Source organism: Panicum hallii, chromosome 1 (assembly GCF_002211085.1).
Source record: "Panicum hallii strain FIL2 chromosome 1, PHallii_v3.1, whole genome shotgun sequence".
Classification (NCBI taxonomy): Eukaryota; Viridiplantae; Streptophyta; class Magnoliopsida; order Poales; family Poaceae; genus Panicum; species Panicum hallii.
In genome coordinates this window covers 19,412,682-19,425,100 of record NC_038042.1, presented here as the reverse complement: position 1 = coordinate 19,425,100, position 12,419 = coordinate 19,412,682, and the positions used below count along the sequence as shown (strand labels likewise).

General features: G+C 51.2%; 1 long non-coding RNA gene across 1 annotated transcript; it reads right to left on the bottom strand.

Annotated features, from left to right (window-relative positions):
* Window positions 1–11,883: 11,883 nt before the first annotated feature.
* Window positions 11,884–12,419, bottom strand: LOC112876720. Its single transcript, XR_003225362.1, has 2 exons — window positions 12,258–12,419; window positions 11,884–12,158 (listed from the first exon to the last, which is right to left on the bottom strand). It is a non-coding gene; the product is annotated as an uncharacterized LOC112876720 (long non-coding RNA).

The following is a 12,419-nucleotide window of genomic DNA, read 5'->3' as shown; positions in this document are numbered from 1 at the left end:
CTGTCCAATTCCAATTTTTTTCCCCTCCCTCTCTCCATCGGTGTCACACTTCTGGGCACCTCCTTCCCTGCCTCTCTTCCTTTCCTCCACCAGGCGCTCGGCCGGCGCAGGACTGCCGGCGAGCGACGGCCGTGGGCGGCGCGGGGCGCTGCGGGCGCGGGCGAGCGGCTCTGCGCGGGAGCGCCCGGGCGCGCGCGCAGGGGCCCGTGCAGCGGGAACCGGCGGCTCGCAGGGCGCAGCACAGGGGCCGTGCGGGCGGCTGGCACTGGCGGCGCCCAGCGGCCCAGGCGATGGCAGGGGGTCCAGGCGGCGCGCGCGGCTGGCTGGGCCTAGGCGCTGGCGGCGCGGGAGCAGCGCGCGGCCAGGCGCGGGCAAAGCCCAAGGCAGCAGCAGCTCGGGTGTGGTGCGCACGGGCGGCCAGGTGCGCGGGCGGCAGCAACGCAAGCGGAGAGCGCGGACGGCGCATTGGCACAGGGAATGCTTCAGGCGTGGGCGGCAATTGCTGCGCGTACAGACAGGCGTGCAGCCCAGACCAAGCACAGGCGGCCGGGCAAGCTAACGCAGGCAAGATGGCTCGCAAACGCGGAGGGCGTTGGAGACGCGGTTGGCGGCACGCGCGTGAGTGGCTCGGCCGGAGGAGGAGCAGCATATGCATGGCCGGAGGTGCGCGCGAGCAGGAACGCGCAGGCACAGGTGTGGACGCGGCTCGCGCGGGAGGCGTAACACTGATGCGTGAGCGGCACGCGAACCAAGCGGCGCTGGGGCGAGGCTCGCAGCGTGGCGGCACGGATATGCTGGATGCGAGCGACCCCGAGCGAGCAATGGCGTGCAGGACGCGTGCGAGCGCAGTAGGTGCGAGACCCGGGCGGAGGCGAGTAGCTCGGAGTGAGCAGTGACGCGCGGAGTGGCCCAGGCGCGCGGGTGAGGCAGCAGGCGTGCGTGGTAGCGGCACAGGAGTGGTTTGTGGGCGGTGCCGAGCGAGTGGCGCAAGCATGCGCGTGGTGGCGCGTGGGAGTTGGCGGTATGGGCAGATGTTGAGCGGCTGGAGCAGAACGAACCCACGGGCACGAGCAAATAGTGTTGGAATGCGACGTGCCGAGCAACGGCACGCGCAGAAGGAGTTGCGATGGAAGGCTTCTGCGCGAGATGCGAGAACGTGATGGCATCGACCCTAACTACGCCCCGGTGATCTCTGATGGTGCAAGAGTGGTCGTGTCGAGGACACGAGCTCGCTCGCGCGTGAGATGCACGAGGGGCAGCAAGCTGGAAGAAGAGGAGGCAAATCGAAGGTGACGGTTACGGCGAGGCAAGTCGGAAGGAGGAGTTGCGGGGCGAAAGTGGCAGTTAGGTGTGGGGAGCTCGGAGGAGCCTCGATGCAACCAAGCATGACAGTCCTGCAGGAAGTTACGCGGGTGTGCCAGACGTGTTTCAGTGGCACGTGTGCGTGAGCAAAAGAAGGTTTAACCCGTGAGCAGGAGGATCTTGAGGTTCACGGAGGATTTGGCATAGCGAACCCATTCGGCTCCATCATCTCGTCCCAGGAGTCCACGACATCCAGCACCTCTTACCTTTCACCGATCATCCGAGCAAGACCACAACACCTCAAGAAAACTCGTGAACCTTTTCATCGAGCTTTTCTCTTCGCCAATCTTGTTCGCCACGGAACTTCACTTTCCGTCCGTTCTTTTCCATAACCAAAGTTTGCCCCGACCTACTGAATCTTCTTAATGCCGGCGATTCCTTTACCGGGATATCGTCGTTAACTTCTTGTTATCTGTTTTCCTGGACCAGGGACTTGATTGCTATGTTTTAAAAAGTTCTAGAGTATTTTCTGTAAGATTTCCAGAACTTCCTTTATTTCAAAATCAGTGACCTTCTACATTTCATAGATTTCGTAAGAAGTTCATAAAAATGTAAAATCAGTTTTGTTTGAAAACCCTAAGTCGAAATCTACAAGTTCATGTTGTGATCTTGAATTGAAATCTTTGATTTGTAATCTAGGTTAAATATTAGGTAATGAATGCTTTATTTGTGTCTTTTGTGATATGCATGTATTGTAGCTAAGTATAGATCGTAGAATATATGCTTCAAGTAGAGTAGTGTGATAATTAGTTAACCCATCACACGAATGCTCATATCTCTACCATCAAGACATTGTTCTCGTCTTGATTGCAATCTCCTTAAAGCCCTTCTCGTATAAGAATCTTTATTAGTTCGTGTGTATCTGCTGCTTAGCCACTACATCTCGGCAGCTATGTTTCAGTGTCAGGTTATCAACCCAACCACTTAGCATCTGTTTTCTTTAAGTCTATGATGTTTCTGCGTAACAGCTGTCAGTCGATACTTCTACCATCGGCTGATTAGCTGATACGATTGTTACCTTTCTAGTATCGGCTACTGCCGATACAATCCTTTTGTTCTGTCCCACATCGACTGCACATAGTCAATATATCGGAGATGCACACACGATCTTAAGGTTCTTGCCATCAACCTATCCATACCGATTTTAGTTACTCTCCATATCAGTTATGGCCGATCAATCTTTAGTTCTCTCATCCTTATCCACACCCTTCTATCAGTCGATTTATCGACTGAAAGATCGGCTATCTACATCTATCGGCCATATACCCTTAACCACACTCCAATCGGCTATACGTCACTCAATTGTTGTGTTGACGTAATCGAGTCGATATAACCACACTGAGTTACCTAGAATAACACTTAAGCACATCTCAGTTAAGACACGACTGCTTTAGGAATCACCCCTCTGCTGAAGTAATCGATATTTTCATCGATCGTCTAGAAACCCAATGCACTCCTCAATTAGCTAAACCCCCGTTGTTTCCAATCGGCTCTGTTATAACCCTCAACAAGTAGCCGATTCTAATTAGTTATCCTTCTAAAGCTTTATCTAAGTTTAGTTTTAGATCTTTTTGGTTGTTACGTAAATAGTGTGTTATATGAGTGCTGGATTGCAACTTTGCTGTGAAATAAAATAGTTTTGTGTACACGCTTGAATGGAATGTTGCATTACATGTAGATATGACTACTTCGGTAACGGTACCTACGAGATCTCCCCAAAGTCTACGGAGGATGTTCCTGAAGACCAAATGAACGTCATCAAGGAACTGACTGAAGCCCCGAACCAAAGTTCGGAAGATATTAACATTTCTGACTTCAGTCCCACCAGTAAAGGCAAGCCCCGGACATATCCCACTACTTTATTTACACTGCAATCTAAGTCTATCTATATTATATCTTGCAATAAGTCTAGGAGTTGAAGTGAAACCCTAGATGCATGAATCCTAGGAATCCAATGTAATGCTCCTGAGTCCTTATCGGTTAGATGCTTCGCTAATAGAACCGATAGAAGTCGGGTGATTTCCTGTCACTCGCGCGATATAGGAGTTGCATGTTTACATTTCTGCAACCACTATAAGGATGACGGACAGGGTCATGTACCGTGTCATGACCTGGAAAGTTTACCCTGTCTGTTTTGATAAAAGCTTTAAGGTCGAAATGTGTGGTAGTGGTGGCTAAGTTTTTGAAAGTACTAGCCACATACCGCGAAATATGGTAAGCGATAAGCCTAGTACCCGATTGGCCCGGCAAATGGACGCGCTCCCACCACTCGACTTTTATTTTATGTTTACACGCACCGACGTGTGGGAGTACGTTCTGCAAGGCAGACAGGAATACGGGTTTTGTAGTCGCGCTACAGACGTATGTCCTGTACACATTGGGTGTGCGTACGGTCCTGCAGTCGCTTGTGGTGGCCCCGATCCATAACCCGGAATATGAGGGAAACGGTTGCTCGGAACACCCTGTCGGTACTCCGAGCGTGTGAGTTAGGTTTACCTTGCAAGGTTAAATTCGATTCGAATCGTCCGCCTCTCACGAGGATTGAGATTGCTTATCCCTTCTGCCACATTGAGTAAAAAGTGGAACTAATGATGGATAATCTTGATGGATGATAATCACTACCTTGCTTGCTTAGTGTAGGTGCTAATCTAGAATAAATACTCAACTAGAAAATGAAAGCTAAAACTTGAAAATAGTTCATACTCTTTGTTACTTTTCAGCTGAAAATAAACCCAGAGCCTTTATAATGCCTTCATGAGTCTAGCTATGGGCTAAAGTATACCCAATTCCGGGTAAGCCTTGCTGAGTATTAGTATACTCAGCCTTGCTAGTTTTATGTTTTTCAGGTAAAGCCTTTGAAGACCCTACTCTTTCCCTGTCATGGCCCTGTGCTCTTCCAAAAGATTGGTCCGAGGAATGGGATCCGTCCCGGGCCAATACTGATGATCTCGAGTGATGTCGTGCCCGGGCTTAGCATGGCATCTGTCTTGACGACGTATTGTAAATCATCGCGTACGTTTTCCGCTGCCAAAAGCCAAAACTTCAACAGTTGTACTGTTTGCTCTAAGTTTGAAATTTCGTATTACTTTTGAAAACTCTTATCATGTAATTCCTTGTGATGTAAAATATGATGGTGATTGTATCTCTGGACTCACCTACGTGTGAGGTAACCTTATTTGATCCTGTGTATCGGTGGTTTATCGGGACGTTACCCGACAGGCCAAGGGATTATACCGTTTGAAGCACGTCGGAGCCCTCTGGAGTGGACTCGCGTACTTGAGCCGGTATAATTCAGGTTGGTTCTGCCACAATGTTTAGCTAATTTTGGTTCAAAATAACTTGGAATGATTATCTTAAAAGAATTTAAATTATAACATGAGTTTAAATTTGGAAATTTTACATCACTTCATATATCATTTATAGAAATTGCACATCAAAATTATAAATAACAAAGCCAACATGTAAGAATTAAGGACTTTATACTCCCTTGTCTTCAAATTTGAAATAGATTCAAAATATTTGGTTTCACATCAAACTCTTGTAACAAAAGTTATGGAGTTCATAATCTAGTTTCCTACAGAACAAGTTTTGCCAATTTTGGAATTTTCTACGATTTGTTATGTATTTTACAAGACAGCACAAGCACACCACATGAAATAACAAGCACTAGGGGGGGGGTCTTTAGAAATCTTGCACAGGGACCCCTGGAACAGAGAAGTTATTTACACAAGGGGCCTTGCCCGGTCATGGGGACGTCCGGCCGGTCGGCCACGACGGCGTTCTCGCCGGCGGCGAGGATCCCGGCCAGAAGGGCGAGCAAAGCACCATCTACAGGACCTAAGGAGCTCACAGGACAAGGGGGCGCTGGATGGGTAGCAGAAGAACAGAGCGGACGACAGAAGGGGGCGGCGGCCGTGGCGGCGCATCGCCGTTCCCGGCGAAGGGGCGGCGAACACGGGCAAAGGAGGGGCGCATGAGCATTAGTGGACCATCGGGAAGCAGTTCATATACCTGGTGGAGCTGGGGATCGGGTAGAGGGAGCTGTCGACGAGAGGACCGAGCTCGGGCGGTTCCGGCGAGCGGCGGCTCGGGGTGAGTGAAATTCCGGCGGAGGGGCGTCGGAAGCTGGGTTGTGTCGGGTTGAGGAGCTAGAGAAGAGGATGGGGAAGCTACTGGTTAAAGGAATTTGAGCGGGGCGACGGGATTAAGAGGAAATCCGGTGGGGGAATGGTGGCGGCAAGTCGGTGCGGGCAGTCATAGAGGAGAGGGAAGGGGAGAAAACCACAGGGAAAAGGAGCTCTGCTCGATCATGTAGGACAAGCGCAATTCTACTGATGGAAGGGAGAGGGAGAGGAGAAGAAAGTGGTCACGATTGAGCCCACGGCGGCGAGCGGCGAGGTGGCGGCCGGCATGCACTCCGAGGGCACCGTGGCGCACGCACAAGAGGACACCGGAGAGGGCTACGACGGCGACCAGTGATGAAATGACACGTGGGGAAGGGTAGCTGCAGTGGAACAGCGGCGAGACAGAGCAAGGACCAGGGGGGGCGCTCTGTCGCCGGCGCCAGATAGGAAGCGGGGAAGAGCAGAGGGGGTGCAGAGGAAGAAGAAGGGGAAAGAAGCCAGGGACTGATTTGCAAAACCTTGAAAGCTTAGGGGTCTGCCTGTAAACTAAAAATTCCCACTGATTTAAGGATCAAATGAGAAAAGTCCCAAAATGAAAGTTGTAGAATTTTTCAAACTCTACAAGTTTGTTTTAGGACTCAAATTCAAAAACCCAAGGTTTGTAGCATTACTTGTTAAGTTTTGAATTAAGTAAAATTTAAATTACTCCTGTCCTTACCAAACAAGATTTTGATTAAATTTTTGACATATTTGCAAACATTCATAGAATGTCATGATGACAATTAATTTTTACAAATAAGTCTTTAAGTAAGCATAAAAATTACTTTTACCCCTCACTTTTTGCACAAAAGACCCTGTAACCTGTATTTTTATACATAGGCCCTTGTGTTTACTTAAGGGCTTATTATTTCACCTTATGACCATACCCCAAAACACACACCTTGCACATAAAGACTTGCAATGCATGAAAATTTTCAAATACACCCTTAACACCTATGTCTATTACATCCAAGGTTTACTTTTTTTTATGAATCTTATTACCTGGATGTCACAGATCACGCCCCGCGTGATCGAACAAGGGTGGCGATGCGCGTGATCGGGGCGGCATCATCCCTGCTTATCCACCTTTTGTGTTTCTCATTCTGAAGCGTTCTTGATGGTGAGCAGCACTAGTTATCCTAACATTTATAGAGTAGCATCGGCTCTTCCATGCTTTGATCGTGCTTTGCTTGTTACTCGTAAACGTTCGGCTGTCATTGCGCCCGATCTCAGGTGTAAGCGCAGCATCTTGCTCTGTTTTGTTTAGTAGATCCAATTTGTTATGGTAATCTTTGTTTATTGAAGATTTAGCTTAATATCTGCATGATTAGGCCCTTCAAACGGGTTGAATGTTCCGGCAGTATGTTTGGCACTTTATGATAGCTTAAAAAGGGATTGTTCCGGGAATCGGCTTTCAGTTGGTTTTTAGGCCTCTGTTTAGGTTGTTGTTTTGTTATCTTCCGTATCTGTTAGGCTCAATTACGTGTAGAATGTTCCGGTTATGCAGTGAAGGCTTCAACCGTCGTAGATTGGATTAGCTAAGTGGTCACAGGGCAAGATTTATGCTATCATCGGATATGCTTGCTTTGTTTATAGGTCCGATCTAGTACTGAACACAATCGGCTCTTTATAGCCGATATAGGGGGTCACCCGATAAGCTGATCATGGCTCGGACATCTCTATGCATGCAGGAAACTAACATATAACACCTTCCTGATCAGGTACAAGGTCAGGTGGCACGCCTGCAACTCGGACGCCAGGGACCAGGGCCCACCAGCAGTTCTGGAAGCCTCCCAACTCCTCGTGTTGCCTATCGCTGCTCGCCGGCGGATTTCGACCGACAACACTAATGTACTGTTCATTGCGCGAGCGAAGGTGGGCAAGGCATTAAGCAGTCCATATGGCATTACAACATAGCAATAAAGACCATCCATTGTTACAAAAGTTGTATGCTTTCTATCTGCCTTAGCTATTTTGATTTGATGAAAACCAAAATAGGCATCTATGAAGGATAGCAAGTCACACTCGGAGGTGGAATCTACAATCTGATCTATACGTGGAAGTGGATAGGGGTCTTTTGGACATGCCTTATTGAGGTTGGTGTAGTTGATGCACATCCAAAGCTTCCCGTTGGCCTTTGGTACGACGACCGGATTGGCCAACCACACAGGGTGGTGGACCTCTTCGATGAAGCCAGCATGCAGCAGCTTGTGGACCTCTTCATGGATGAAGTTCTGCTGCTTGATGGATTGCTTCCGTGGCTTTTGTCGCACCGACCTAATGTCGGGGTGGATCTTCATATCGTGCTCAATCACCTCCCTGGGGATCCCGGGCATCTGTGACGGCTCTCAGGTGAACAAGTCAACATTTGCCCGGAGGAAGGCGATGAGCGCGCTTTCCTATTTCTCTCCCAGGTTCGCCCCGATGCGTGTGATCTGGGAGGGCTCCGCTCAAACCTGGATGGTTTTCACGGGGACATCGTCCGTATCAGACGGACGGACCTTGGGTGCCCTAGCTGGTGCCCTGGCGCGCGAAGGTGAGGGGTCAGACCCCTCTGCGTTGGCTGCCGGACCAAGACCTGCTGCCAGCGCATGTAGCTTCTCAACTGCCGCTACAGCAGTGGTCGGTCTCCCTGCATGGTGAGGACTCCCGCAGGGGACAACATCTTAAGGACTAAATACCCGTAATGGGCAACGGCCATGAACCGGTACAAAGCCGGCCTGCCAATAATGGCATTGAATGGGAGGTTGATCTTCGTAACATTGAATTGAACGTTCTCTGTGCGGAAGTTTTCCTCGGTCCTGAATGTGACCGGCAGGGAGATGGTCCCCACCGGGTAGACAGGATGTGGGCCCACTCCGGAGAATGGGCGTGATGGGTCCAACTTGGACTCCGGGATCTGCAGCTGCTTGAACACTGCATAGCTGATGATGTTGAGGCCGGCGCCTCCGTTGATTAGCACGTGGTGGAGCTTGATGTTGGCAATGGTGGGGGCGGTGACAACTGGTAGCACCCCTGCCCCTGCCATGTTCTCCAGGCAGTCGGATGGCTCGAAGGAGATGGTAGTGTTCCTCCACCGCTAGTGGGTTGCCGCCTTCGGCGCCCCCGGCTTCACCGAGAAAACCTCCCGGCGAAGTGTCTTGACGTCCCTCCGGGAGACGAGCTCCGAGCTGCCACCGTACATGACGTACAGCTTCTTGCAGCGCTCGTCTCCCCCGAACTCGGAGTCAGACTGGTGGAAGAGACCCTTAAGGTCCTTCTTTGGGGTTTGGTACCCCAACTCCCTCTCCGCTGCGGTAGCATCAGCGTCAGAGACCTTCTCCTTGCCGGGCCGCCGCGGCGGGGAGGAGTCATCCTTGGAGGCCTGCGCACACCTCTTGCTGACGTGCTCCACGAGCTTCAGAATCTCGCGGCATTCGGAGGCGCTATGGCGGGCCCCAGGATGAACAGGACATGACCCAGGGTCGGTACGCTGTTGGCGCAGGCGCTTGCCACGCAGGTTCTGACCCCCGGCCACTGCCGCTGCAGCGACTGGAGCCCTAGTTTGCAGCTTGTTTGTGCTGCGGTTCTTCTTGTTTTTCTTCTTGCCGCTGCCAGGGACAGCGACACTGGAGCCCCCCGTCTGGGCGGGCCCTCCTTGAGGGGCAAAGTGCCATGCACGACCCTCTGCAGCCCTAGCACACTTGTCCGCCAAGGCGAATAAGGTGGTGACAGTCTCCACCTGATGTGTTGCCAGCTTCTCCAGCATCTTCTCGTCACGGACCCCCTGTCGGAAGGCCATGATAATAGATGCATCGGAAATATGTGGAATGGTTCCACGTACCTTGGTGAAGCGGGAGATGAAGGCCCGGAGGGTTTCCCCGGGTTGCTACCTCACAGCGTGGAGGTGGGCCTCCACGCAATGCTGCTTATACGCGCTAGCGAAGTTCACCGAGAACTGCGCGCAGAGCTCTCCCCAGGATTGGATGGATCCTGGGGTGAGGTTCATGAGCCATGTTCGGGCTGGCCCGGTCAAGGCTACGTGGAAGTAACTTGCGATTACGGCATCGTTACCTCCAGCTGCCATGATGGCGGTGATGTAGACCTACAGGAATTCTGATGGGTTGGTTGACCCGTCGTACTTTTTCGGTAGGTGGGGCCAAAACTTGGATGGCAAGGCCACCGCTCGGAGGTGGTCTGCGAGTGCTGCGCAGCCCACCCCAGCTACCGGGGCCTGGGCGAGCCTTTGCAGCCTTGGTGCAACCGCGTCGAGCTCAGCCTCGAGGTTCCGACCCTCGATGTTGAGCCGACGCTCACGCGCCCGCTCCATGGAGACGCGGGCGTTCTCTCCCACATGTCTGCGGTTGAGTTCTACCCGCAGGTCCTCAGTCCATGCACTCCTCACTGTTGGCGAGTGCACAGAACCAGATGCGCCGACTTGATGGCGACGCTGCCTGGACACAGATCCCCACGCTGAGCCTAGGGTGACCTGCGCCAAGTTGAGGAGGCGGTCGACATCATCACGCCATTGGCTCAGCACGTCGGGCGAGGCTGCCATGTCCGGTGGGTTGTGGAGCAGATCCCTAGCCGCCACCAACGGCCCGTTTGGTGCGGGCTACGATAGGGCCCTGGAGGCCTGCTCCGCAGCACGCTGCGGTGCGACACGTGCCACAACCCTGGATGGAGGATGGCGAGAGGCATGCGGTGTAGATGACGCCACTTCCTCCCTCATCAGGTGGTCATGGTGCTCGACTACCCGTGGCATTGTGATCAAGAGCCTTGATCTAGCGCAAACCAAACCTCCCCCTACCTGGCGCGCCAAATGTCGGAGGATTTCTCCAGCCGGGTGATGGAGTGCACTCGCCTAATCCTAGTTTAGGATAAGTTGGGGCAAGTCAAGGAATGCTTCATCTAGAGGTGTATGAACATGAAAAGCACACAAGGGTTTAGAGTGGTTCAAGCCGCCGAAGCGTAAAACTCTACATCCACTATGAGATGTATTGCATGTTTTGGTGAGGAATAACTGACTCTGCGTGAGTGTCAACTTTCTTTTGTGTGTGTGAACTTGTGGAACTTGAGAGAGCCTGTGTTCTAACGTGTGCACTCTCCCTTTTATAGTCTCAAGGGGAGCACGCACACTGAGCGGGGTCCCGACAGGTGGACCCGGCAATATATTAAATAACGTACACATTGGAGCCTTAAATACCACAGATTCGGAAATCTTCCTCTTCGGCCCTCGTGCGTATCCTCCACCAGGGTATGGTCATGTGCCGTCTCGCTAGCACAGGGTCTGCTGCTAGTGACATGCGTAGTGGAGTCGTGCTGTCACTGTAGAGTCAGCTCCCGCTGACAAGCGAAGGAGCTATGTTGACCTACCGTGCTATAGCCTTTGCGCACTATAGCAGCGCATGCTGTGGCCTTCCTGCAGCAGGTCATAATACCCCTTCGCTCATGCGCGCGGCGCTGTGTTATGACTACACACCCCTCACCCACGCACACGGTGCGGTGATGTGACGCGCCGCCTCGGTAACTAGCGGGCTTACCGTGGTGTCAGCATACCTGCCCAACGTGTCAGAGGGCAGCCCATGCCCTGTCTCGGGCACGCGCACCCCAACCACCCACATTTAACGCGGTAGTTGGGCTAGCTTCTCGTAGAAGGCTAGCTGCCACCGGACACGTGGCGGTGCTGGTTTAGCGGACGCTTCCTCATGGGCATGTGGCGCACTACAGGAAAATAGCGTAATTTCGCCGGCCACAACGAAAATAGCCCTAAAGCCATCGAAAATAGCTATTTTCGTCGGCCGGCCGATGAAATTAGGCCGACAGAATAAAATCGACAAAAATAAGCGCATTTTCGTCGGCTGGACAGGCCGACGAAAATGTGCACCTATTTTCGTCAGCCAATTTAGTCGACGAAAATGATGGTAGTATTTTTGTCGGCTACACAGGCCGACAAAAACGACTGCACATATTTTCATCGGCCGGTGTAGCCGACGAAATTAATTATAGATTTTTTCGTTGGCTTTGGAGCCGACGAAACTACTGGACACGCTGCAGTATTTTCGTCGGCCAGGTGGCCGACGAAAATACTTGGATCCTACTAAAAAAAAGCTGCATATATAATAGCAATTATGAAACCCAATCATCCATAAGCATCCATACACAGTTACTTAACACATCCATAAGCATCCATAAGCAGTTACAAATCCAGGAGATGCATAATTGGGAGGCAGGCTTCCAGCAACCCCCACTCAGCTGGGTGCTCTGAATTTCCATGGACCATGGATGCAGATGCAGGCAGTGCAGCAGGATACACATGAGCTGTTGGATGAAGAGCTCATTTTTGTACAGCAGTAGGGGTTGGCTTCGGACTTGAGAGTTTGCGACGAGAAACATGGAATGGAATTGTGGAACCTCCTCAAGAGGTGATTTATAGTGTTACTACAATTCAATAAAAATAACAGCTACAAGACACATCATCTTACATACAGATTATTGAGAGGCTACATATTTTACAAATACAGATCACTGCATCTTAAATCTAACTTACTATTCTCTGACAGTACCTCGAGCCTTGCTGCAGGCGTAGGATGTGAGGCACATATTTGGACTACAAGTCGGTCCCATAGTCGACTTCATAACTTTAAGATGGTCCTGGCACAGCGGACAAGAATACGAATGAGGTGCTATCATGATTTCAAGATAACTCAAGTCATGTCTAGTGCTATCTACACAGGCATAAACAGTGCTTACCTAAAACGAGAGGCGATGCGCTGAATGTGTTATCGGTATCGTTCATTGCAGAACCACTGTTTGACTCTCACATAAGTGATGGAAATGAGGGAATTGACTTCAATATTAATTTCCTACCACCTTTCCGGTTCGGGGAAATACTGAGCACATTATGTGGCGGCG